The 26,693-nt window shown below is 40.8% G+C and overlaps 1 protein-coding gene across 2 annotated transcripts in view; it reads left to right on the top strand.

Annotated features, from left to right (window-relative positions):
* The first annotated feature begins 1,841 nt into the window (after window positions 1-1,841).
* The window catches only part of LOC115088378 (trace amine-associated receptor 1-like), a 72,910-nt gene continuing 48,058 nt past the window's right edge, over window positions 1,842-26,693 (top strand). Inside the window, exon 1 of one of the 2 annotated variants that reach the window (XM_029596577.1) lies at window positions 1,842-1,982. The gene's annotated coding sequence lies outside the window, so the exon portion shown is untranslated. Of the gene's footprint in view, window positions 1,983-4,737; window positions 5,032-26,693 lie in introns of those variants that run through there. The other variant, XM_029596576.1, reaches the window with a different exon arrangement.

The following is a 26,693-nucleotide window of genomic DNA, read 5'->3' as shown; positions in this document are numbered from 1 at the left end:
CATCTCCTCGGTGCCGCTTCTGCTCCCCTGAAAGGTCCATGCCAACGCTGAGGTCCATGCTCTTCTGGGGATCTGACTCCACTTCCTGGTGAGTTGCTGGGGCCCCTGTCCTCCTGGGGGACCCACCTGCACCTCTGGACCTGCCACTTCTGCTACTATTGCCAATGCTGGTACTTCCGTCAGGCGGGCCTATTCCTATTCCTCTGCCATTCTTCTATCCATGGCTGTTACCTCCTTTCCCCTTTCCTTGCAGCGAAATGATGGAATTTAAAATTCTGGTAACTTCGGTTTTTGACGTCACAATATATTTATTAATGCGCTGTAGTATATTCATCATTACCACTCCGACTCTGACTCTGACACTGACAATCACAGACTGGCAGGCCCAAGCAGTAATCTGGGTGCTAAGGAAATGTGCGCTGGTTTTCAGCGCACATTTTTAGTGCCCGGACTATTATTTTTTTAAACTCCCGATGCAGTAAGCCAAATGCTATGCTAATGCATCTGGGGTTAAAAGATGCACCCAAACCTTAAAATGTGTGTTCGACAAAGGCAGAACATTTTAACTCGGGAAGGGAGGAGGCATCTCTGACAGGCTACCACCACTGCCACTTAGAGGAAGCATCTGCCAGATAGCCGCATAAGTCAGTACTTATTTGACTATCTGCTGCAGTTCACTCTATCGGATGAATCAGTTGAGAATAAGCCACCGTACCATGTATGACTGTTTTTATTCTGTCTGTTTAAATGTTACATATTAATGTTTTATTGAGTTATGGTTTTTTTTAATACTATATTATTGTAACCCGCTGAGATCTGTGGATTGGAAGGCTATGCATTTCATAAATAAAATAATAAATATGTATAATACATCAGTACAATACAGAACATCCAGTAACCCTCACAGTGTCTTCAAAAAGTCTCTCTCACACACAAAGATAGTGCTGCTGATTCCTTTTGCACACGGATTCTGGCTGCTCTCAAGAAAAGACTGCAGCTCACTGGATTGAGATAGAAGCAATAAAAATCCCCCTCCCCCTTTCACTGCTTCTCTCCACTACCCTACCCCAGTTAACAGACAGACAGAATTCCAGTGACTCTGGCTCTCTGACACAGGAAGCACTGCAGCAGCGAAGAACAATGCCCTTCCTTTGCCCAACCTATTTTTTCCCCCTTCTTTTCTTATTTTTAAACGTTTTCTTTCACCCACACAAGTTCCTTTCCCTGTGAAATCTACCAGAACAGTGAATCTGTAAAAATGGAGTTTGCACGTGCTCAACTCTTCCATGGGAGGAGGACATCAGCATCACTCCATACAGGTGCCTGCAACTGGCCGGTTTAAAAAAAAAAATGCAATGGGAGTAAAAGCCAGGGACTGAAACCGTCTACTTTGATGAAATAGAACCAATCGGCAAACCCTAACGAAAGCAGAGTGGAAGATAATTCCAAGGCATTTCATCAGAATCAGAATCCAAATTAAGTCCAGGCAGAGAAAGGTTAGAAAATGTTAACACAAAGCGCAAGTTGTGCCTGCTTAATCAGAGCAAGCATTCGAGTCCCAGTCATACACCTGAACTAAACAAAAACCACCCTCCTGGATCCCTAACAGTAGAGAAGCTTTGCTGTAGCAACCCTGAAACTTTTTACAGCCCGTTGCCAACAGGAACAGTATAGTGGGTGTGGGCAAATGTATTTTATCTTCATCCTCAGCTGAACTGTTTATTTTCCTGGCCTTGGCATTGATTTAACATGAAAGACATTTATCTTCCTCATCACTGCTAGCCTGGCTTTACAATGATTTATTAATTGCTTATCTTTGCCTGAATGTTTAATTTCTACGTCATTAGTGGGGATTAAATCCATTCTTCTGTCTACTACTACTTTAGATTTGCACCAGCTGAAGCAGTGGATGTGTGTGGGACATTCTTCAAGGCAGCATTTTGATTTCCGTGGTCTATTATGATGAACTTATTCCTAAAAAGGTAGGATTATGCATTCATTTGGGTTGAAATAAAGCTAATTTTTTTTTAGTCTATAGGCTTATTAAAGAACTTTGTTTCCAGTTTATTATTAAAGTAAATTAGATGTAACTAGCTAGTCTGCTATTACAGTGATTAGAATACTGCAGTTTAAAAATATTTAACACAGTGTAATTGTATAGTTAAAACAGTACTTTAATAGAGTAGATAGCGTTAGACGTGTCTAAAGAAGTAATCACCGAAACCAGTAGCTGGAAAGTACGTTTTCATATGCTTGAGTTTCTCACACATTTTAATTCACTGTGAACATAACTGTCTATTCAAAAGTATGGTTTTAAGAATAAACGTGGTTTATTGCCAGGCACTACTCTCATCATGCATACATTAGAATTAAAACTGCAAGCACAGTACAACACAATTACTGTATTTGCTTTTGCCATCTGTATTAATGTTAAATGATGTTCGCATTTGGAAAAGCAGCGCCGATTATATTCAATATTATTATCCTTTAGTAAAAGCAAAGAGAAAGATAGAACTAGCCCCCAGCTGGAGTACTCTGACTGCTGCTTATATTGTCATTTCATTCCTATTACTTCCCTATTTGTCTTTTTTTTAAAAGCAAACAGTACTCTGAGCATGATGTCTGTTGGTCAGGGCAGCTCAGGAACAAAATTCTAAAATCCTAGCTGAGAGCGGAACAGAATGGGTGACACAGCTTTTTAAAGATATCTTGCACCTTGGTGAGCTTCTTCTCGCTGTAGTAGGATCTGAGTTCGTTGGGTCAGGAGTCTTTAGGAAATGTTAAAACCAAGATCCCCCGGATGGGGGATCGCTCTAATATCAGAGATTAAAGCAGCGCGGCAGTACCAACTTAGGTTGCTGAAAAAACCCAGTTTGTTTCTTTGCTCTGTTAAGTCCTCTCTTGGTCTTATTCAAATTTCCCTTCGTCTTTCTTATGTTTGCATATTTTTTGGGACTACATTTACTGAGCTCAATTCACTCAAATTTGTGACAAAAGAAAAATTACCCCAGAAAATGTTTTTTTGCTGAATAAAAATAATCAGATCCTAGGTTTAAAGAAGTGTCTTGAAGAGGCTTTGTATCTTGAAAGATTGGGCAAATCCCTCTTTATATGATGTTTTAGGACAGTCATACAGGGGCAATTTTCAAAGAGCTTATGTACAAACTACTGTGCAGGGGCTTTCAGAAGGTCATTTTCAAAGCCATTTTTAATGTGCCCAATATGTGGAAAAAGTTACTCATGCGGGTCCTGCACGTATGTAAGTTTACCCTAAGAAAGCAGAGGCATTCCAGGGAGAAGAGCTGGGAAGGAGGTTAATATGCATTCAAGCCTATACGTTTGCTGTTTTAAAAGTATTCAGCTAAGTTTCCCAAAAAAAACACTCTGTGCACCACTAGGCAGGTGAATAGTGTGCAGGTAGTTTTCGTGGGCAATTTTTTAAAGGGAAAGTATGAGTGTACGTTTCCTTTGAGTTTTGGTGTAAGTATATGAGTAGCCAGTGCAAGGGTCTGCGGCCACCCTAGGTGGTGATGATAACATAACAGGATCAAGTGTTCTTTCTCTGTCTCTCTCCCCAGTCACCATGAGCTTTCCCAGCTCCATGCCTCTTCACCCTCATTCACTGCTTTCAAGAATGGCGTCCTCAGGTTCGAGTAGGTTGCCCCGCCCACTTCTGGTACTGTAGGAGGCCACCTAATGCTCCCGCCGGCCCTGGGGGTAACTGACTTCAATTTTATATAGACCGTTACAAAATTACCCTCTAACATGCATACTTTATGCAAATTTTAAAAGAGAAACTACTCATGTGATTTCTTTTTGAAAATTAGCCAGTGCAAAGTGCTCACGTTAAAAGCTTCTGTATACTTTGATATTCAAAGATTTTGTCCAGATAACTTTTGTAGTTAACCAGATAAAATCATTGCACAATAAAGATGCATGCACATAATCATTAAAGCACCAATGATAAAGTAAAATATAAAATTATAAACAAATATAAATGCTAATTAAAAATTAATTACAAAACTCTCAATGCAAAAATATTCACAAAATATATAACACTTAAAAAATGAAAAATCAAAACAAAAAAAGGACTCACAAACATTCACATCCCAATCACACAACAAAACACAAAATCATTCATTATAAAGTCATTATTGAAAACTACATGTGCAACTAAATTCAAGTCCATCTGCTGAAAATTTCTTCTATTTACAGGTTATTCCCAGGATATTCAGTAGGACTTTGAAACCTATTGAATATCTACTAGTTGGTAGTGCCCCAAAACCTAATGCTTGACCAAACACAATAGTACAAAAAATCCAAAGGAGATATGGGCAATGATCAAAGTCTCTTTTTATAATCCACATTGATTATCAAATTGATGACATAGTCGAGGGTATTCATATGCAAAGGGAGGAATGAAAACCTGCATAGAAAACGGTCTTTGCTGGTTTCCATTCCTCCCTGTAACATAAAAGTGATGTACAGTAAAAATATAGGAAATAAAATATATTAGGACAAAAAAATAAAGAGATCCCATGAATAGAATCAATGGAAGTCACAAAGGAAAGAAGAAACAGTTATATTGGTTATTGAAGAAGTCTGGGGAGTACTGCAGCTTTAAAAGAGTGCCCATAAATTCAGCAAACATGACTTTTTCATTTAACAAGTTCTGAGAAAGTCATCTTAAAAGTTTCCCAGAAAGCTAACTGACACAAGGCTTTGGTTACAGAACAAGCAGGAGTGCCTTTCTGTCTCCAGGCTCTAGTTTTCCTATGGGAATTACAGTTAACGTCTCTGAAAATAGCAAATGCTTTAAAGAAAATTTCCACAAAGAAAAGTTCCAGATACGGCATCCAAGCTCAGCTTCTCTGGATAGTAATGTAATGTTTTTATGTGTAAGGAAGAAGGGTAGGGGACAGAGACGGAGAATGTGGCGAGAGGTTAGAAGTAGGAGAAGGTTATGTATTTCTTTTCAAAATCTTCAACTAAGGAAAATAAAGCATCAATTTTCAGTCTGGACACAGACAGGTAAGTTCATTCAAGAGTCACTGTACATCATTTTGAGGTTACTTTTTATGACTGAGCATACTTGCTTTATTTAGGAGTCTGTTTTTATTTTCTAAACCAGTAACGTGTTATTGGCCAGTTGTTTTTGTATTTCATGTATTTATTTAGTTTTATTTATTTAGGTGTTTTACAACAGTTTACAAAGTCAATTTTAGCATTCTTAGTCAGTATTCACATCATTGTTGGCTTTCATACTCTAGGTCAACACAACAGTAAAATCATATTCTCATTCATTTATTTTATTTGTTTTTTTTATATATCGACATTCAACGCATGTTATCACATCAGTTTACATAGAACAAGTTGAAAAGTTTACATTGCAACAGGGTGTGGTAACTGGGAGATCAAAACAGGGGGAGAGAGATTTAACAGGCAGATAAGGCAAATAAAGAAAAATTTAACAAGGAAATAAAGCAGATAAAGAATAACTTGAGAGGTGGGTTTCTCTTATGTTCATTTAGGTATGTGTGGGATGGATAGGAGAGGAAGGGAGATTGGGCATTACGTGGAGGAGAAGGGTTGGTGAGTGGAGTAGGGGGTTAGTGGGTGGGTGAAAAAGGGGGGAAATAGGATGGGGTGGGGGGGAGTGGGTGTAAGTGAGTTGAGTGGTGATTGTCCTAATGATGTCGTGAATGCTTTTTGGAAGAGCCATGTTTTTAGTTTCTTTTTGAAAGTTTGTGATGTTGCTTCGAGTCTTAGGTCGGTGGGGAGCGTGTTCCATAAGGGGGTCCCACTATGGAGAAAGCACGTTCTCTGGTTGAGTTGTGGTGGGTTAGTTTTGGGGAGGGAGTTGTGAGAAGACTGGTGTTTGTGGAGTGTAGATTCCTTTGTGGGTTTTGGAAGTGAAGTGCGACATTCATCCATTCCGTTTTGTTATTGTATAATGCTTAAGAACATAAGAACATAAGAAATTGCCATGCTGGGTCAGACCAAGGGTCCATCAAGCCCAGCATCCTGTTTCCAACAGAGGCCAAAACCAGGCCACAAGAACCTGGCAATTACCCAAACACTAAGAAGATCCCATGCTACTGATGCAATTAATAGCAGTGGCTATTCCCTAAGTAAAATTGATTAATAGCCATTAATGGACTTCTCCTCCAAGAACTTATCCAAACCTTTTTTGAACCGAGCTACACTAACTGCACTAACCACATCTTCTGGTAACAAATTCCAGAGCTTTATTGTGCGTTGAGTGAAAAAGAATTTTCTCTGATTAGTCTTAAATGTGCTACTTGCTAACTTCATGGAATGCCCCCTAGTCCTTCTATTATTCGAAAGTGAAAATAACCGAGTCACATCTACTCGTTCAAGACCTCTCATGATCTTAAAGACCTCTATCATATCCCCCCTCAGCCGTCTCGTCTCCAAGCTGAACAGCCCCAATCTCTTCAGCCTTTCCTCATAGGGAATCTGTTCCATCCCCTTTATCATTTTGGTAGCCCTTCTCTGTACCTTCTCCATCGCAACTATATCTTTTTTGAGATGCGGCGACCAGAATTGTACATAGTATTCAAGGTGTGGTCTCACCATGGAGTGATATAGAGGCATTATGACATTTTCTGTTCTATTAACCATTCCCTTCCTAATAATTCCTAACATTCTATTTGCTTTTTTGACTGCTGCAGCACACTGAGCTGACGATTTAAAGTATTATCCACTATGATGCCTAGATCTTTTTCCTGGGTGGTAGCTCCTAATATGGAACCTAACATCGTGTAACTAAAGCAACGGTTATTTTTCCCTATATGCAACACCTTGCACTTGTCCACATTAAATTTCATCTGCCATTTGGATGCCCAATCTTCAAGTCTTGCAAGGACCTTCTGCAATGTATCACAGTCTGCTTGTGATTTAACTACTCTGAATAATTTTGTATCATCTGCAAATTTGATAACCTTACTTGTCTTATTCCTTTCCAGATCATTTATATATATATATTGAAAAGCACCGGTCCAAGTACAGATCCCTGAGGCACTCCACTGTTTACCCTTTTCCACTGAGAAAATTGACCATTTAATCCTACTCTCTGTTTCCTGTCTTTTAACCAGCTTCTAATCCACAAAAGGACATCGCCTCCTATCCTATGACTTTTTAGTTTTCGTAGAAGCCTCTCATGAGGGACTTTGTCAAACGCCTTTTGAAAATCCAAATACACTACATCTACTGGTTCACCTTTATCCACATGTTTATTAACCCCTTCAAAAAAATGAAGCAGATTTGTTAGGCAAGACTTCCCTTGGGTAAATTCATGTTGACTATGTTCCATTAAATCATGTCTTTCTATATGCTTTACAATTTTGTTCTTGAGAATAGTTTCCACTATTTTTCCCGGCACTGAAGTCAGGCTCACTGGTCTATAGTTACCTGGATCTCCCCTGGAGCCTTTTTTAAATATTGGGGTAACATTGGCCACCCTCCAGTCTTCAGGTACAATGGATGATTTTAATGATAGGTTACAAATTTTAACTAAAAATCAGAAATTTCATTTTTGAGTTCCTTCAGAACCCTAGGATGCATACCATTCGGTCCAGGTGATTTGCTACTCTTTAGTTTGTCAATCTGGCCTACTACATCTTCCAGGTTCACAGTGATTTCATTCAGTTCGTCTGACTCATCACCCCTGAAAACCATCTCCGGAACTGGTATCTCCCCAACATCCTCATTTGTAAACACGGAGGCAAAGAATTCATTTAGTCTTTCTGCAATGGCCTTATCTTCCCTAAGAGCCCCTTTAACCCTTCTGTCATCTGATGGTCCAACCGACTCCCTCACAGGTTTCTTCTTTGGATATATTTAAAAAGGTTTTTATTATGAGTTTTTGCCTCTATGGCCAATTTCATTTCAAATTCTCTCTTCGCCTGTCTTATCAATGTTTTACACTTAGCTTGACAATGCTTATGTGTAAAACATTGATAAGACAGGTGAAGAGAGAATTTGAAATGAAATTGGCCATAGAGGCAAAAACTCATAATAAAAACTTTTTAAAATATATCCAAAGCAAGAAACCTGTGAGGGAGTGCTTTGTGGATGAGGGATAAGGTTTCATATTGTATTCTGGAGGGGATCGTAACCAATGTAGCTCTTTGAGAATTGGGGTGATGTGGTCAGACCTTTTGCTGCTGGTGAGAGATCTGGCTACTGTGTTTTGTAGGAGTTGAAGAGGTTTAAGGGTGGAAGCTGGTAGCCCTAGGAGGACTGCGTTGCAATAGGCTAGTTTGGAGAATAGGAGGGCTTGTAATACCTAGGGGTGTGCATTCGTTCTCCACGAATTGGTAATCCGCAACATATAGGGCCATATTCGTTGTATTCATGGGGAAGCGAAATGTATCGCGATTCCCCATGAATACAACAAATTTTCACCGAATTATTCGGCCACCTAAAGGAGCCAATTTAAACAAACCTCCCACCCTAATGCCCCCCAAGACTTGCCAAAACTCCCTGGTGGTCCAGCGGGGGGTCCGGGATCCATCTCCTGCACTCATACCCTTGGCTGCCGGTATTCAAAATGGCGCTGATAGCCTTTGACCTACTATGTCACAGGGGCTACCTGTGCCATTAGTCATCCCCTGTCACATGGTAGGAGCCATGGATGGCATTGGGACCATCGGCCCCTGTGACATAGTGTGGGCAAAGGCTATCGGCACCATTTTGTATACTGGCAGCCGACGGCCCAAGTGCAGGAGGTCACTCCCGGACCCCCGCTAGACTTTTGGCAAGTCTTGTGGGGGTTAGGAGGATCCTCCAAGACTTTCCAAAAGTCCCTGGTGGTCCAGTGGGGGTCTGGGAGCAATCTCCTGCACTCGGGTCGTTTGCTGCCAGTAATCAAAATGGCGCCGATAGCCTTTGCTCTTACTATGTCACAGGGGCTACTGGTGCGATTGGTCAGCCCCTGTCACATGGTAGGAGCACAAGATGGCACCAGCCGAGGGTATGAGTGCAGGAGATGGCTCCCGGACCCCTCGCTGGGCCACCAGGGAGTTTTGGTAAGTCTTGGGAGGTCATGAGGGTGGGGGTTGTAGTTAATTTAATTTTAGCAGGGAAACGAATAAGAATTAACATATAAACGTATCGGGGGGGGGGGGGGGGCCCTTGCCAAATGCAACGTATCTGCTCCCCGACGAATACGAATCCTGAATGCAATGTATGGCGTCCCTCTGCACATCCCTAGTAATGTCATTCTGTAGTCCTGGAGGTGTAGGAGAGGCTTGATCTTCTTTAGGACTTGGAGTTTGTAGAGTACTTTTATTGTATTGTTAATATGCTTCTTTAGGTTTAGTTTGGTGTCTAGTGTGATTCCTAGATCTTTTGCTGTGAAGTTGGGGGTCAGGTATGGGTGAGGTTTTGTTGCATATGTAGAGTATTCCGGTTTTGTTGTGGATGAGAGTGAGGGCCATTTGTGTTAGTAGTTTTGGATTGCTTTGAGGTGAGTGCTCCAGAGTTTTAGGGTCTTTTATTGGGAGGAGAATTTGGACATCATCGGCATATATGTAGTATGATAGTCCGAGTTTGCATAGAGGTAGGAAGTAGATATTGAAGAGGGTGGATGATAATGAGGATCCTTGCGGGGACACTGTGTGGAAGGGGTATTTGTTTGGATTCTGTGTTATTAGTTCTGACTATGTATGATCTGTTAGATAGGTATGATGTGAACCAGCTGATAGTGGTGTCATAGTCCAATTTCTCTTAGTCTGTTTAGAAGGATGTTATGGTTGATGGTATCAAAGGCTGCAGATATATCAAGGAGTATGAGGATATATCTTTGGCTGTTGTCTAGGCCTTTGAGGATTGTGTCTGAGAGGGATAGTAGAAGGGTTTCTGTGCTAGGGTGCTCCTGAATCTGTGTTGTGCTGGGAAAAGTATTTTGTGGTTTTCTAGATGGTCTGAGAGTTGTTGATTGATGATTTTTTCTAGTGTTTTTGCTATGAAGGGGAGGTTGGATATGGGTCTGAAGTTGACAAATTTGGATTGATCGAGATGGGTTTTTTTGAGTGTTGGTTTAATAACAGCGCATTTGAGTTTGTCTGGGAAGATGCCCTCATTTAGGGGATAATTTTCAAAGGAGTTACACATGTAAATGTGACATACTATCGTAGCAATTTTCAAAAGCTATTTACTCGAGTAAAGTGCAATTACTTGAGTAAATCCTATGGACAATTCAATGGTATAAATTGTAGCAATTTTGAAAAGCCCACTTACTTGAGTAAAGTGTATTTACTCGAGCAAAAACCAGTTTTGCTCGAGTAAATGCTTTTTAAAATCAAACCCTTAGAGAGAGACTGATTATGTCGGCAATTAGCCTGGTGATGATGTTGGAGACTAGTTTTAGTGTTTTTATTGGGAGGGCGTCAATTGGGTGTGACACAGGTTTCATTTTTCGGATGATGGTTTCAACTTCAGTGGAGGCGGTGCTCTCGAAATGTGACCATCTGGTATTAGGTTTGCTTGGAGGAGCTGCAGTCTCTTCATCCGTGGTTGAGTTTTTTGTGATAAGGTTGAGGATTTGTCTCGGAAAAAGTTGGTGAAATTGTCGCATGTGATCACTTGGTTGCCTGGAGGTGGAGGGGTTTTGTCAGGTTGTGTAAGGGCTATTCTATTCTAGGTTAAGGCATTAGCAATGTATAATCTAGTACAAATTCACCCATTTTCTAGATTGACACAACAGCAACTACAGATTCTGATTGAAGCAACTATATGTTTTACATTGTTTGGTCCTTATTGCTCGCTCTGCAGTCTTAGTGTCTGGTACTGACATTGCAGCATTTTGGAACTTTACGTTAAATCGTATGCATTTTTAAAGAGCTATGTTTTTAGCTCACGCTTGAAACTCTTTATCTCTGTTATTTATTTATTTGACTTATATTCCACATTTCAGATCCTTCAAAGTTCTAACACATACGGAACAGGGGGCTTTATCACTGCATGTAGTAAGATAATGAGGTGCATAAAAGAACAGCTGCATTACAATGAACACATTAAACCCAGAACAGCGAGAGTATTGCTGACACATTCAGCAGCTTGGGATTTCTCATGCTAACTGGCCAATTTAATAAAGAAACCCTAGTGCCTCTTAATCTCCTCCTTTCCACCCACCTGATCTCGCTAAATAAAAGCCCACTACCGAGTGTGAGTATCTGAAGCTGCAGCCAGACAATTTCATACCTTTGGCCGAGTAAAAATGTGTACCCTCTGCCTGTACACAACACATTACACCATGATTTGGGAGATTTTGTTAAAAGTTTGCTTTTTTTGAAACAACATTATTATTCATGATTCATAAGCAGATGCAAGAGTAATCTTGGTCCCACACATGTGACATTTACATCTGTATTGATGCGATCCTTAACCTCTACCAAAGCTGAGCCTTAACCTCTACCTTGTTAAGCAGTATGATTTGATAAAGAAGCCCAAGTTTTTAAGCCATGGTAATGTCATCCACAGATAGATCCAAACCAGAACACAGTAAGTGATTGCAAATTAGAAATTGAAACAGATCAATAAAAACTGAACTAGAAACCCCAAGAAGGCAGACTCTGGGACTCATTGACTAAGCTTTTATCCCACAGACTCAGAATGGGGGAAAAAGCCTTAGTAAATCAGTCCATACACAGTTGAACACCAGAAAATAGCAACAGAAAGGCATTTCCTCTTGCACTGTGCAAAATATTATGATATCAAAGATGCATATTCCTAAAAGTAGCATATTTCATTCATTAAATTGAAAATACAATTCTTTTTTCTGCGTTTATTGTCTGGGCATTTTATTTTTCTAGTCATTTCGGTCCTCATTTAATTTTTCCATTCTCCTCTTGTTGGTATCTTATCTTCTTTTTTTTTTCAGGGCTTTCTATTCATTTTCAGTTTCTTCTCTCTCTTCCTGTCTTCTTCAGTTGCTCCCTTACATCTCTCTCTGACATTGATCTTTCCCTTCATCTTATTTTTTTTTCATCTCTCTCTCTCTCTCTCCCTCTGCCTCAATATAAAATCATAGCAAGATTGCATCCCCCCTTCACTCTCTCGTCTGTGTCCCAACCCTAGACCTCCCCATTTATTTTTATTGTATTAATAACCTTATATTCTGCGATCAATTGCTGCTTCTCAGCCCACCATCTCCCCTTTGTTGGGTTGCTTCCTTGTACTTTCCCACCACAACTTCCTCCATGTTTTCTCTCTGAAATCACCATCTTTTCCCAAATAATCCTAACTTTCCACCATCACCATCCCTTCCATCCTTCCCCTCCCCTTCCCTCTGCCTTCCATCTTGTCCTCTTCCTCCTTTCTCCTTACCTGCACCTTCCAACCCTCTCCTCAGCCTTCATCCATTCTCCCTCACCTTCATATTCCAACCCTCCCTTAACCTCCATTCTTCCCCATCACTTCCAACTTCCAACCTTCTGCTCACCCTCCATCATTCATCTCATCTATGCCTTTCAATCCCTTACCCTCCATCCTTTCCCCTCACTTGAATCTTCCAACTATCCCTCACCCTCTATCCTTCCCCCTTATCTTCATTTTCCAACTCTCCCTCACCTTCTCCTTTCAACTTTCCCCTCACTTTCCATCCTACTATTGGTATTACTACTACTACTTATTCTATAGCACTATTTGATAAATGCAGCGCTATATAATAAACATCTCTGATAATATCAACATTGAAATGCCAGCCATTGTACTAAGAGACTTCAATCTCCATGTCGACTCCTCCCCACTTATATCATCTTATGAAACTTTTCTCATCTCCCTCCACGCCATAGGTTTTAAACAAATTATCTCATCCCCTACCCATAAAGCCAGGCACACCCTAGACCTCATCTTCATTAATCTCTGTATTCACTTTCCTAACACATCCTCTTGCACCCCTGTTCCCTGGTCGGACCATTTCCTCATTGAATCTCTACTTTCTATAAATACCCGACCACAAGCAACCCTGCCTAAAGTACCACTATTGTATTCAGAAAACCCTGCTCCAGTGAGGACAATTGCAGCCTTATCCAACTCCCTATCCGAACTTGACTGCACCAATCCAGAAGCTGCACTCGCCTCCTGGAGCAACCTCACACTTGACATTGCAAATAAACTATGTCCAATCACCAGGCACGACTTGCACCCTTCCTCTAACAATCTCAAACCATTGTATACTGCTGAGTTAAAAATAATGAAAAATAAACTCAGACAGAGAGAGAGAATATGGCATAAAGACCCTTCACTTCAACAAGCCTCTAGCTACAAATCCGTCCTTCATTGCTACAGACTCTCCACACTCACGTCTAAATGCGACTTTTAAGCCTCCAAAATACACGAATACATGTACAACCCCAAAGCCCTTTTCTCCTATGTTGTGGATCTTACCAAGTCTGCCCCGCCTCCTATCTCTGACAATGAAGCTAACACTAAATGTGAAGAATTAGCACTCTACTTCCATAGAAAAATAGCGAACATCCTCCTTAGATTCCCTAACACCTCACATTCCACCCCCTTGCCCTGGCCTAACCACTGCCACCCTCGACTCCCTCGACTTTACTTTGTCCAAGGAAATTGAATCAATTCTTAAAAAGATTAAACCTGCCACTCACCCTACAGACACTATCCCCACCAAAATTCTACTATCCATTCCCAACACCATCACCAAACCGTTAGCTGACATCATTAATTGCTCACTCTCCTCCGGCATAGTCCCAGACACACTCAAGCAAGCAGTGGTCAAACCCCTGCTCAAAAAAACATCGTTAGACCCGAATGACTCATCTAATTTCCGTCCCATTTCAAACCTCCCATTTATCTCTAAAATCATGGAAAAGGTAGTCAATTCCCAACTCATGGACTACCTCAAAAATAACAATATCCTCCATCCTTCTCAATTCGGCTTCCGCAAGCACTTCAACACGGAAACACTACTTCTCACCCTCTCTGACCATCTCATCAGAGGTATGGATCAAGGTCACTGCTACTTCCTTGCCCTCCTTGATATTTCCGCTGTTCGACACAATCAACCACAATCTCCTCCTCACCCGTCTTGCTGAAATAGACATCTCAGGCTTAGCCTTCCTGTGGTTCAATCTTACCTATCCAATAGAAAGTTCTCTGTCAAAATAGGCAACGCTGAATCTATCCATTAACCCCTGTCCCAAGGTTCCCCACAAGGTTCCTCCCTCTCTTCCACCCTATTTAATATCTACCTTACCCCCTCTGCCAGTTTCTATCAGACCTTGGCCTCAAGTTCTAACTATATGCCGATGACATCCAAATCATCATACCTGTCCATGACTCAATCTCTGATTCCCTTAGGCTTTGGGACACATGCCTAGCATCTATTAACACCCTACTCACAAACCTCCACCTTGCCTTAAACACCACCAAAACGAAACTGCTCCTCATCTCCCAACACCAAACCCCTAAACTCTCTATTGCTAATGATCCTGCATTCAGCGCCATCTCCGCTCAACCATTTGTAAGAGACCTCGGGGTCCACATTGACCAGCAATTGAACCTAAAGAAATACATCAATACAATCCTCAAGGAGGGATTCTTCAAACTCAATGTTCTAAAAAAACTAAAACCCTTACTCCACACCCATGACTTCTGTACTGTCATCCAGGCCACCCTCTCTTCTAAAATGGATTACTGCAACTCCCTTCTCCTAGGGCTCCCCTACTCCACCATAAAGCCGCTTCAAATGCTCCAGAATGCGGTAGCTAGGACCATCACAAATGCCTGTAAATCAGCCCACATTAAAGACCTCCATTGGCTCCCTATCCCCTTATGTATCCTCTATAAAACCCTCACCATCATTCATAAATCCATATACAGACACAACTCTAATTGGTTTGATGAACCTCTGTGCCTCACACGCTCTAACCGCCCCACCAGAGCAAACAATAAAGGAACCCTTCACGTGCCTTCACTCAAAAAGGCACACCTCTCCTCCACAAGGGACAGCGCCAGCTCCATTGCTGGTCCCATGCCATGGAACTCACTACCCACAAATCTCTGACTTGATCCTTGTACCATCAAATTCAAAAAGAAATTGAAGACATGGCTCTTTAAGCAGGCTTACCCAGAGTAGATCCTCCCTCCATTAACCTTATGCCGTATCTCCACTTTGACCTGTACCTATGTATTTAGTTTGTGATATTGCTGCTTGTTAGTTTTATTATATTATTTGTTGCTCTGTTTTTGCTACCACTTGACCTCTTTTTCTCTCTTGTCCCATCCCCAGTACCTGTTTTATGTATTTTCCACCTTTAGTTCGGATGTAAACCGGTATGATGTAACCACGAATGCCGAGATAAAAAAAAGTATTAAATAAATAAATATAAGAGACAGTCCATGATCAGTAGAGCTTACAATCTAATCCAGACAAACATACAGGACAAAAGAGATTGGGGAATTTCATTTATTAAGACCTGTAAGCAAGTCAGTCAGGGTTGAGATTTAAAAGCAGCCTCAAAAAGGTGAGTTTTTAGATGGGGTTTGAATAAGGCAAAAGAGAGAACATGATGCACCAGCTCAGGACGTCTATTCCAAGCATATGGTGCAATCAGATGGAAAGCACTGAATTGGGAGTTGGTGGTAGAGGAGAAGGATATAGATAGGAGTGACTTATCTGTCAAACAGAGTGCACAAGGAAGTGTGTAGAGAAAGATAAGAGAGGAGAGGTAGTGAGGAGCTGTAGAGTGTAGGCTCTTGTAGGTGAGTAAGAAGAGCTCAAAATGTATGCAGGAATAGAAAGAGAGCCAGTAGTGACTTGAGAGGAGGAGTTAGGGTGAAGCGACTTTGGTAAAAGATAAGTTGCACAGCTGAATTTTGGAGAAAGATGGCTCACTGGGAGACCTGTGAGGAACAGGTTGCAATAGTCTAAGTGAGAGATGATGACAGTGGAGAAGAATTCTGCTAGTGTGTACAGAAAGGAAGGTACAGATTTTGGTGATGATATAGAGAAAGAAATGTCACATCCTATATCCTTCCCCTCACATTCATCTTTCATTTTCTCTCCACTGTGGTGGACAGACAGAAGGGGAGAGCCAATGGCTAATGCGTCTAATCTCCTCCTACTGTAGGCTTCTTTCCCCCCATACAAATCAGCCTTTGAACTGCATTGGACAGACAGGAGCCACTGGCAGAAGGAAGAAGTTAGAAGCGCCAGCTTCTGATATTTCCCTGCCAATTGGGCTATGGAGGAAAGAGGAGAAGACACACAACAGCTGATCTTTGGTCATGTGGGCCAACTGAGGAGGGGTGCGGGAGCAGCAGCGGCACCCCTAGCAACTGTTCTACACCTCATGAGGAAACAAAGCAATAGCTGCTTTTGAGAACTGCAGACTATCGTAGGGGGTTAGGGGTGGAAAGGTCACAGGATCAATATCTATGATGGAGGACAGTTGAGGAAAATGGATAGGCACATAATTGCGGTAGTATTGGGAGAAAACTGCAGCACACCCTGGTGGACTATGCATAGGCTGCTGCCATATTGGCCATAGGATAGCATGAGCCTGCTGGTATCTCCCAATCAACCTTCCCTACCTTCCTCTCTCCCACCCAACCTCTTTAAATAAAAGCCTCTGACCTCCTTCCACCACCCAAATGTATTCCCACATGTTCCCCAAGTCACGCCAGAAGGAGGTCAGAAGCCTACCTTGTGTTGGCTAGGGGTCAAGCATTGCTCTAATGCTGAGCATTGACAGAGCAATTCTGGACTCTGCACTGGGATAAGGTAAGCCTATGTCATCTAAATTCAGCATGGGGACAGGCCTGGATTTGTCAACAGGCACACTAGGCCAATGCCTAGGGCAGCAGGAATCTGGGAGGCAGCAGGCTGGCTGAAGATGTGTTGCATTTCAGCTGCGCTGAATCTCACTCAGCAGAGAACAGCACTCAGTTTTTTGATGCAGTCCCTCCCATCCAGGCAGCATGCAGGGAACAGCAGAGCCTGCAGCAGATAAAGCAAAGGGGAGAATCCTTTTGGGGAGATTAGGAAAGACCGAGTAAAGAACATTGGAGTGTGGGAAGAGATGCTGAGAGATGAGAGGAAGATTGGCTGAGGGATGTATGTCTGCATGTGAGAGACGGGGAACATGGGCAGGGGGCAGTGTTTGTGTGTGTGTGAGAGATAAGGGATTGGTACTGCAATTTAAATCCTCCCTTCCCCTGATCTTGGATTCTCTCTCCCAGATCCTAGAACTTCCCTTCTCTCCAGATTCTGGAACCTACTCCCTGCCTACTTCCTCCTCCCCTTCCTCAATTCAAGAACCTTTCCCTCCCTCTCTTTGTCCCCATCCAAGATTCCTAATCTTCCCCATCTCCCATCCTCCCCATCCCTAATTCTATTTCCTTCTCACACTCCTTTCCCTGTCTCCTCGCCCCATTCCGGAATCTCTTCCCCCACCTCTCCCCATCCTAGAGGTCTCCTTCCTGTATCGAAACTTGAGATCATGTCTACATTAAACATGCCATACTGGGTCAGACCAGCACCCAGTTTCCAACAGTGGTCAATCCAAGTCATAAGTACCTGGCAGGTACCCAAACATTAAATAGATCCCAAGTTACTATTCCTTATTGATTAATAGCAATTTATAGACGTCTCCTCTAGGAACTTATCCAAATCTTTTTTAAACCCACTTACACTAACTGCCATAACCACATCCTCTAGCACTGAATTCCAGAGCTATGTGTTGAGTGAAAAATAATTTTCTTCGATTTGTTTTAAAGAGCTACTCACTAACTTTATGGAGTGCGCCCCCCCCCCCCCCCCCCCCCCAGTCCTTTTATGGTCTGAGAGAGTAAATAATCAATTAACATTTACCTGTTCAAGACCTTTAATGATTTTGTAGATCTCTATCATATCCCCCCTCAGCCATCTCTTTTCCAAGCTGAACAGCCCTAACCTCTTTAGCCTTTCCTCATAGGGGAGCCGTTCCATGCCTTTTATCATTTTAGTTGCCCTTCTCTGTACTTTCTCCAGTGCAACTATATCTATTTTGAAATGCGGCGACCAGAATTGCACATATTATTCAAGGTGTGGGCTCACTATGGAGCGATATAGATGCATTATGACATCCACCATATTATTTGCCATTCCTTTCCTAATAATTTCTAACATTCTGTTTGCTTTTTTGATCGCCACCGCACACTGAGCCAACAATTCAATGTATTATCTACTAAGGTGCCTAGATCTGTTTCCTGAGTGGTAATATAGGGGGTCATTTATCAAAATGCGCTAAGGCGTTTTCGCATGCGTTAAGGGCTTATTGCATGCGAAAAGCCCCATTAACGCATGCGATAGCACCATATCGTATGGTGCGATGCAAATTTGAAAAAGAGGAGGTGTTAGGGTATGCCAGTCTGTGAAATGCTATTGCACAGACAATGCCAATTTTAACTACACCTTTTTGAATAGTGTTAAGCTGTATGATAGCTTGTGTTATGGTTTATTGCATTGTCTCCTGAAAGGCCTGTTTGAGTAGATTTAAATCTCCTGGAGCACTGGTTGAGAGAGAGAGTGAGAGAGACTACCCATGGTGTCTGCTCCCTAGATAAGTATTTGCATCCCTATGGTAGGCCCACCTAGTAACTCGAGGTGAGGTTTAGGTATTAGTGTAGAGGGTTAGGGGCCACTTTGACATTCAATGTTAGACGTACGAACAGAACAGTGGTCTCTTGTGAAGATTTGATGACCTTCGGAGTGAGGAAACTCACCCAAAGATGAGATTTGTGCAATGTTCTCTCAACCTAGCTTGATGGACTCTCTACCTGGGTAACATCAAGCTAGGTGGAGAGAGAATACTGCCCAAATCTCATCTTTGGGTGAGTGTTCTCACTCCAAGGGTCATCAAATGTTCACGAGAGACCACTGTTCTGTTCGTACGTCTAACATTGAATGTCAAAGTGGCCCCTAACCCCCTACACTAATACCTAAACCTCACCCCAAGTTACTAGGTGGGCCTACCATAGGGATACAAATACCTATCTAGGGAGAGGATACTATGGCTAGTTTCTCTCTCTCTCTCTCTCTCTCAGTGCTCTGGGAGATAATTTAAATCTACTCAAACAGGCCTTTCAGGAGACAATGCAATAACACAAGCTATTGTACAGCTTAACACTATTCAAAAAAGTGTAGTTAAAATTGGCTTAGTCTTTAGCATTTCACAAACCCTCCTCTTTTTCAAATTTGCATCGCACCATACGATATGGTGCTATTGCATGCGTTAAAGAAGTTTTCGCATGCGATAAGCCCTTAACGCATGCGAAAATGCCTTAGCGCATTTTGATAAATGACCCCCAGTGCAGAAACAGTCCTCTGGATGAACCATATGGACCATGGCTTTCTCCAGGATGTGCTTTCTTGAACCAGTCGGTAGAATTTCTTTCCTGAAAAATATTGTGTGCTTGCTGTCCAGTTTAGATGATAAGAAATGGCAATGTTTATACTTTGTGAGCCAGGAAACAAAGTGAATGAGGAGACTTGTGAGTCTCATAGTAAACAATGAATCCATGGGAAAGTTGAGAAAGCCAAAACAACGAGATGCTTACATTCTGGAACTGGACGATGAATCATTTCAGTCCTTGGATGAAACAAGGAGAGCAAATACCGCATGTATATTATATTCTAACGTACAGAAGATGTGATAAAACGGAGCAAAACCATTAATTATTGTCAGCTTGTTGAATTTCTGAGCTTTGGTTTGAATGTTTTCTCTCTTTTAAAAGGTTCCCATAGTATAATACTTTGTGTCTGAATGAACTTTTTGGACTACCACATTAGACAAAATCCCTGTATGTATTCAGATTTATATTCCACCTTTCAGGTGCTTCAAAGTGGATTACATTCAGGGTACTATAGGTATTTCACTATAGTACAGATCAATGGTTATAAATATTTTCATAAGACTAGCATAATTATATAATTCATGGAAATGCAAAATAAATTCTCTTCAAAACAAGACTTCTATAGAAACGTTTATTATAACAAATTTGTAATTATGATATAGAGAAAACTTCTATTGCTTTACACCATACATTCAAACAAAACCAGTTATTTCATATACTTAAAAATAGTATCACAACCACTAACATGAACCTTCACACACTACTGGGATCCCAACATAAAACATTACATCTTAGGGACAACAGTCCTAATCACATAAACACAAGATATAAAACATATGCATACATATACACATAAACATATTACAAAAATCATAATATACATAAATTACACCCATTTTCTTCTATTCATAAAATCTTAATTCACAAAAATAAAAAAGATGGCCAGCAATAACAAATTATATGATGCAGGAGCCTCCAATAAATAAACAATTTCAGATGTCATAGAAATCACAAATAAGAGTGGAAGAGTAGCCTAGTGCTACTCTTCCATTAGGGCTTTATTGCAATGTTTTCACAAGTGAGAGTGAGAGAGAGAGTGAGAGAGAGAGAGAGAGATAGTAGAGAATCCATCAAGCTAGGTTGAGAGAACATTGCACAAATCTCATCTTTGAGTGAGTTTTCTCATTCCGAAGGTCCTCAAATCTTCACAAGAGAGCACTGTTCTGTTTGTACGTCTCACTTTGAATGTCAAATTGGCCCCTAACCCCTACACTAATACCTAAAGCTCACCTCGAGTTACTAGTTGGGCCTCCCATAGAGATATAAATACCTATCTAGTGTGAGGGCATTATGGCTAGGTTCTCTCTCTTTCTCTCTCTCTCTCTCTCTCTCTTTATCTCCCCCCCCAGGAGCTTCAAAACTACTAAAAATGGCACACCCATTGTGAAAAGGTCAGTGTTTTGCATTGGTATTAGTGCACTTTGTGATAAACTGCCTATTACCATAAAACACACCCCTTTTCCTATCACATGCAGTATTTTTCGCATTTTGATAAATCCAGGCTTTAGATTGTAAACCCCCTGAGGATCGGGAAATACCCACAGTACTTGAAGTGCCAAAAAGCAGAATAAAGTGCCAAAAAGCAGAATAAAGTGCCAAAAAGCAGAATAAATAATAAACGAGTGTAACACTGATGAATAAGGAACCTTAGTTATTAAAACTATATAATGTCCATTCAGAAAACCCGTGCTCTTTCAAAGTATTTTTGAACAAATGTAACAAGTACAGTGTCAATAAGAAGCAAAGGGATCTTGAACTCTAATAAAAATAACTTGTAACTAATATTCATTCAAACATACTGCTCTTTGATAACTAACTCAAATGTTAACAACTCATGCGAGTAACTAGCAACTTATATTCATTTGGGTGTCCAATTCTTAATAGTCACCAATTGCCCAGTTTTGAAATGCACAACATATTTCACCAAAAGATGGTCTTTTTAGGAGCTATAACATTGGATGAACCTAGCATCATCCTCACTAAAATGAAAAATTAAAACACCGTAAATATTATTGCACGCCCTATAATGCCTCCAACTCTTATACCCAATGTTCAGTAATGTTTCTTCAAGATCTACCATACATGCAACAAAACATAGCCCAACCCCATTTAACCAATCTACAAAAGCCTTATACAAAAGATTATCTGTTTGTAATGTTGCATCATCTACAATATTCAATCCATTTAGTACAGACATATAACCCATTTAACCTCACACAACCACCAGCACTCATTAAGCACAGCTTATTGCATATTTTTAGGTATATACATTAGATTATTTGAATGAATGGTGTAAAGCAATATAATTTTTCTCTATGCTGTAATTAAAAGGTTGTTTCAACAAAACATATATTTATGCAGAAGTCTTGCTTTGAAGATGGTTTATTTTGTATTTTCCCTATTAGAGAATGGTATTTCTCCTGTCACCAGAGAACTCATAATCTGAGTTTTGAACTTGAGTCAATGGATGGTGAAATAATTTATCCACAATTATAAGCAGCAAGCACCAGGCTACTTCCCTACTCATCTTCCAAACTGTTTGTAAAGGTAGATTCAGAAGTCCTACTCCTGCTCGGAAGCAAATGTAACTTCCTGAAGTAGGTACACGTGCGTATCATCACAACCCGAGAGTTTTTGAAGCAGATTTATGCCTATAAATTGCTTTAAAAATTCAGATTAAAGTCTGCTGGTTCTTTGTTCTCAGAAACTGTAGCCATCCGAGGATTACTGAAAATAACTATTCTAGTACAGCTGATGCAGAGTTTTCATTAATTTTCCCACTGCCAGAGTAAAGCTAACTGACCTGTAGTGTCCAGCCTCTCCTACTACTATTTTTCGAAGTGAGATCACAGCCACCTTTCTCCAATTTTGCAGCCGGGGCTGGATGAAGGCCAACTAATGCCCTAAGCACAACTCAGCAATGTTCCCCACCTTGGCCCTTCCATTGCTTAACTGACAAAATATTAAGGCTCAATAAGAGCTGAAGGTGAAATAGATTAAACATTTTGTTTTCTTCCCGGCCATCTCCTAAGCCTGACCCCACTACTATTTTAAACATTAGTAAATAGCAGTAAGCAATATAAGTAAATTATTTACTTATAACTAGAGGGCAACAGAAAAAAAACACCCATTTTCAACATTCTGTGGTGCTCCCCTTCCCTTGGTGACATATGCACATGCTTATTTTGTTTAATGGCTAATCCAGAGCTGCTTTCAGAATCATGTCAGCTTCCAAGGATCCTTCAATGGACCCGCCAGAACATCTCTGAGCTGGGATGCAACTCATCTGGCCCCATGACCTTGTCCACTATCAGGTTTTCTAGTCCCAACAAAACATTCTCTTGCCAACCAGAAATTGTCCTCCTTCAAGACGTTCTTTAGTGAACACTGAGCTGAAGTATTTGTTTAATATTTTTGCTATTTCTTAATTTCTCTCCATCCATTACTCCTTGTCTCCTTTCAGTCTTCAAATACCACCTCTGGTCTTCCTCCTTTCTCTGATATGTCTGAAAAATGTCACCTCACTTTACTTCATTGGCAATCCTCTTTTCCAGTTGAGATTTTGCTATTCTGATCTCTTTCCTCATCTCTCTCATCTTCTGCAGACATTCTTGCCTGTGCTCCTCTCTCTGAGTTCCTTTGTACTTTTTGAATGCTGATCTATTTGCCTTTATTTTTTTTTTCATCCACCTCTATGGAGAGCCACATTAGTTTCCATTTCATTTTTCTTTTATTTACTTTTCTTACATAAATATTTGTTTCTATTATTAGAGCTTCTTTCAGTTTGATCCACTGTTGTTCAAGTTCACCCATCTTCTCCCAGCCTTCTAGCTCCTTTTCAAGGTACATTCCTATGTTACCAACGTCTGTATTTTTGAAATCCAAGACTTTGATCTTCACGTGACCGCTCTCCATTTTGGCCTTTCTATCAATCCTTCCCCACTGGGGCTCAGGACGGCACTTTACTGGACATCAGAGATACTGTCTCCATTTGTGCGGGCCAGATCCGGTGTTACTCCTCCCTTCATTGGTTCCATCACTATTTATCTGAGCAGAGCCTCTCGAAAGGCATCTGCAATACTTTACGTCCTGCAGGTTCTGCAAGAAATCTCCCATCTTTCGGATGTCTTCGGCCGGATCTCTGCCCATTTTCTCTGTTTGAGTCAGGGACCTGAGACCGCACCAGGGTAGGTGCATATGCCATTGTCTCTTTTTAAGATAGGCCACAGGGCTTCCTCCTTTCCCCACATACCCTGGATTTCAAATGCTTGGATACTGGTTTTGAAATAGAAAAGCTACTTATCCCTATTTTCTTTTAGCTCTATCCTTCCTCAGTAGGTTATAGCCTGATATGGCCATATTTCAGTCATGAGACACACTGAACCATATTTATGTACACACCCTAATATCCAAGTCTGCTTCCACCATTAGGGCCTGCAGATATGGAAATTTATTGCCCAGGTAATGAGCATTTGTGCTGATAGTTTTCCAGCTTTTCTCTCTTGGCTTGCTGTTTTTCCTGGTTTCTGTTTTGGCCATTTAGCTTAGGACTGGACAAGTCAGCTAATTAATTTTGTTAATTTTTTTTTCACCCACATCCTGCATTTGTCGGGGGTGACATTCCAATTCTATTGTCTTCCATCTGCCACACCTGTCCTCCAGTTTAAACACCGGATGACGTATGAGCTAATTTTTTCACGTAGAATCCTTCTTCCTGTCGTGGACATTTGCAAGCCATTTATTTATTTGTTTTCTTTTCCACCTTTCTACCATGAAAGGTAACTGATTACATTCAGTTCCTGTAGGTATTTCCCTGTCCAGAGTCCTTTCCATATAACCTTTGCCATATAACATACACAGTCCCAGCCACCTATATATATCTAAAACCTTCATTCTTTACACCAAGGTTTGAGCCATATATTAATGTTCTCTATATGGCTTGGTCTTCTCTTTCCCTTTCCATGAGCGGGTAATACTTCTGTAAAGGTAACGGTCTTCACCATGTGCCCATGAATCTGGAAATTTGTTTGTACTAATTGCATGCGGATTCTAGCAAGGTCATTTATCCCCGGATGGATAATAACATGATTTTACAGTCCTTACTTTCTTTTTTAATTGCACTGACAATCTGGGATGTAGCTTTGTATTGTAGGGAAAGGATTATAGGCGGTGCTGATTTTTGCCTCTGAAAAGGTAGCCCTGCCTTTTATAAAAATGTCAACTGTCCTCAGAATGACAGAGGTCTCACTAGATTTTGCCTTCATGTGAAGTCAATGTAGTGTCAGTATGTAGAGAGGAGTACCACCCCTCACTGGGAGGGGTTCTAGGAGGGTATAAATAAACCTTGCATGCCCTGATGCAAAGTGAGAAGGCAAAAGGATTAGGATTCCAAGACCTGAGGTCCTAGTGTGTTTGGGGCCTGTTCTTTACAGAGTGGTTCTAGAGGGCCTGTCCCTTCACAGGAAAGGCTCAGAGGAGACCGAGAACAGGGATTCCAGGAGTGACGTTCTTGGGGGGTCCAGAAGACATGAATAGTTAAAGACTTCCTGAAGAGCATCAGAACATAGGAGCTCTGAAGAGGAAGGGCTTTGCTGGAAGCTGAGGATAAAGTATCCTGGGAGATGCCAGAGGACAGGCATCCTGCTTGGGAAAATCCTTAGAGTCATAGGCTGATCAGACTCAAATCAGACAGAGACTCCAGAGAGAGAGAGAGAGGAAGAGAGAAGGAACTCTTGTGAAAAAAGATTTTAGCTATCCAACAGGTAATGGGAGAGCCTAGCGTGGAAGGGGTACTCATCCTGAAGAGCTGACCTATTTTGGGTAAAGAGTGTGGAGAAGAGGAGAAAGAGACTGTATTAAAACTATTGGGCATTTTTTGATTGAGTTACAGCACTGGTGAATTGTTCTGTGGTGTGCTAGAAATCATTAAACTTTGCTTTTCTTGTCATCAGTTCAGTAAAGACTTTAATTTTGAAAACAGCGAAGGTGCGAATAGTGTTTTCTTGCAGTGACTGGACTGGTGAGCTGGAAGAGCCCCTGTGTAACTGGACATTTCTCCTCTGTGTGGGAGCCTGTGGCGGACGTGAGGCCTAACTTGGTACATGGCCTTCCCCATGTGCCCTTGACCGAGAGGGGGGCTATGTCTGCGTTATTTATATATTATGAACATATATGGATAAGTTGAGAAGAGTGCAAAGGAAGGAAAACAATTCTCACATGCTCTGAGTGAATAACTAAACAGCAATCTGTACAGTACTATTTATTAGAGATGTGAATCATTTTTTGTGTTCATGTTGTTCTTCGTTTTTCGGCCACCGCGGGAAATGTTGTTTTTTTTGCGGTTTGGGTCTTTTTTTTTCACGAAAAATCATTTTTTGAGTTAGTGCGTGCTAACTCCCATTAATGCGCACTAACAAAAAGTTAAATTTTGTTACTTTTTGTTAGTTTTTGTTAGTGCGCACTAATCCAAAAAATGAATTTTCGTGAAAAAATGGGAAAATCCCGATCATTTTTCGGGCTCCCTGAAACATACCAAATTGGACAATTTCGTTGAAAATTTCCAATTTGGCAAAAACGAATGCACATCTCTACTATTTATTACATATTTTTCCCATAACACACAATTGTATATCATTCTTAACCAAGGAGCAATTTTACTTGTAGACTCAAAATTGTTACAATCACTTGCCCATAACAGTGTGAAAAGGAGATGGATTGCCATTTGAAAAATATATTTCTTTTTACCGTGAACCGAAAGTGGTAAAAGAAACAGCAGTGTATAGAGACTGAAAACTATATTAAAACACTACTAATACAACAACTACGATAGAGAAAACTTTGCTTTATGGTACAGGTTATTTTCTGTTTTTGAAAATGTACCAAAGGTTTGTTGCATTCAAATACTGAAACATTTGACTTTGAATGTGAGCTACCTTAATCTTTATAGCTCCAGATCATTGCATAGGAATTGAGGAAATTCAGTGGATGGCAGTGTGAAATTGAAAGAATAGAGGCTATAGTAACCAATAACTTGGTCAAAATCATCAGAATACTAACGAAAGAAGTCATAATTGCCTGGTGGTGTCTATTCTTCAAAATTATTCTGAAAACAAGTTCTCTGTGAGGCAGGGCTAACATTTGATACAGATATCACAAGGGCTGAAAATCTCCAGATACTCAATCATTAATGCAATGTGGGGAATTTTGCAAAACAGAAGTCAATTTGATTCTATAAAATTCTATAT

The sequence above is a fragment of the Rhinatrema bivittatum genome, chromosome 3 (assembly GCF_901001135.1).
Source record: "Rhinatrema bivittatum chromosome 3, aRhiBiv1.1, whole genome shotgun sequence".
Lineage (NCBI taxonomy): Eukaryota > Metazoa > Chordata > Amphibia > Gymnophiona > Rhinatrematidae > Rhinatrema > Rhinatrema bivittatum.
This window is presented reverse-complemented; position numbering and strand designations above follow the sequence as displayed.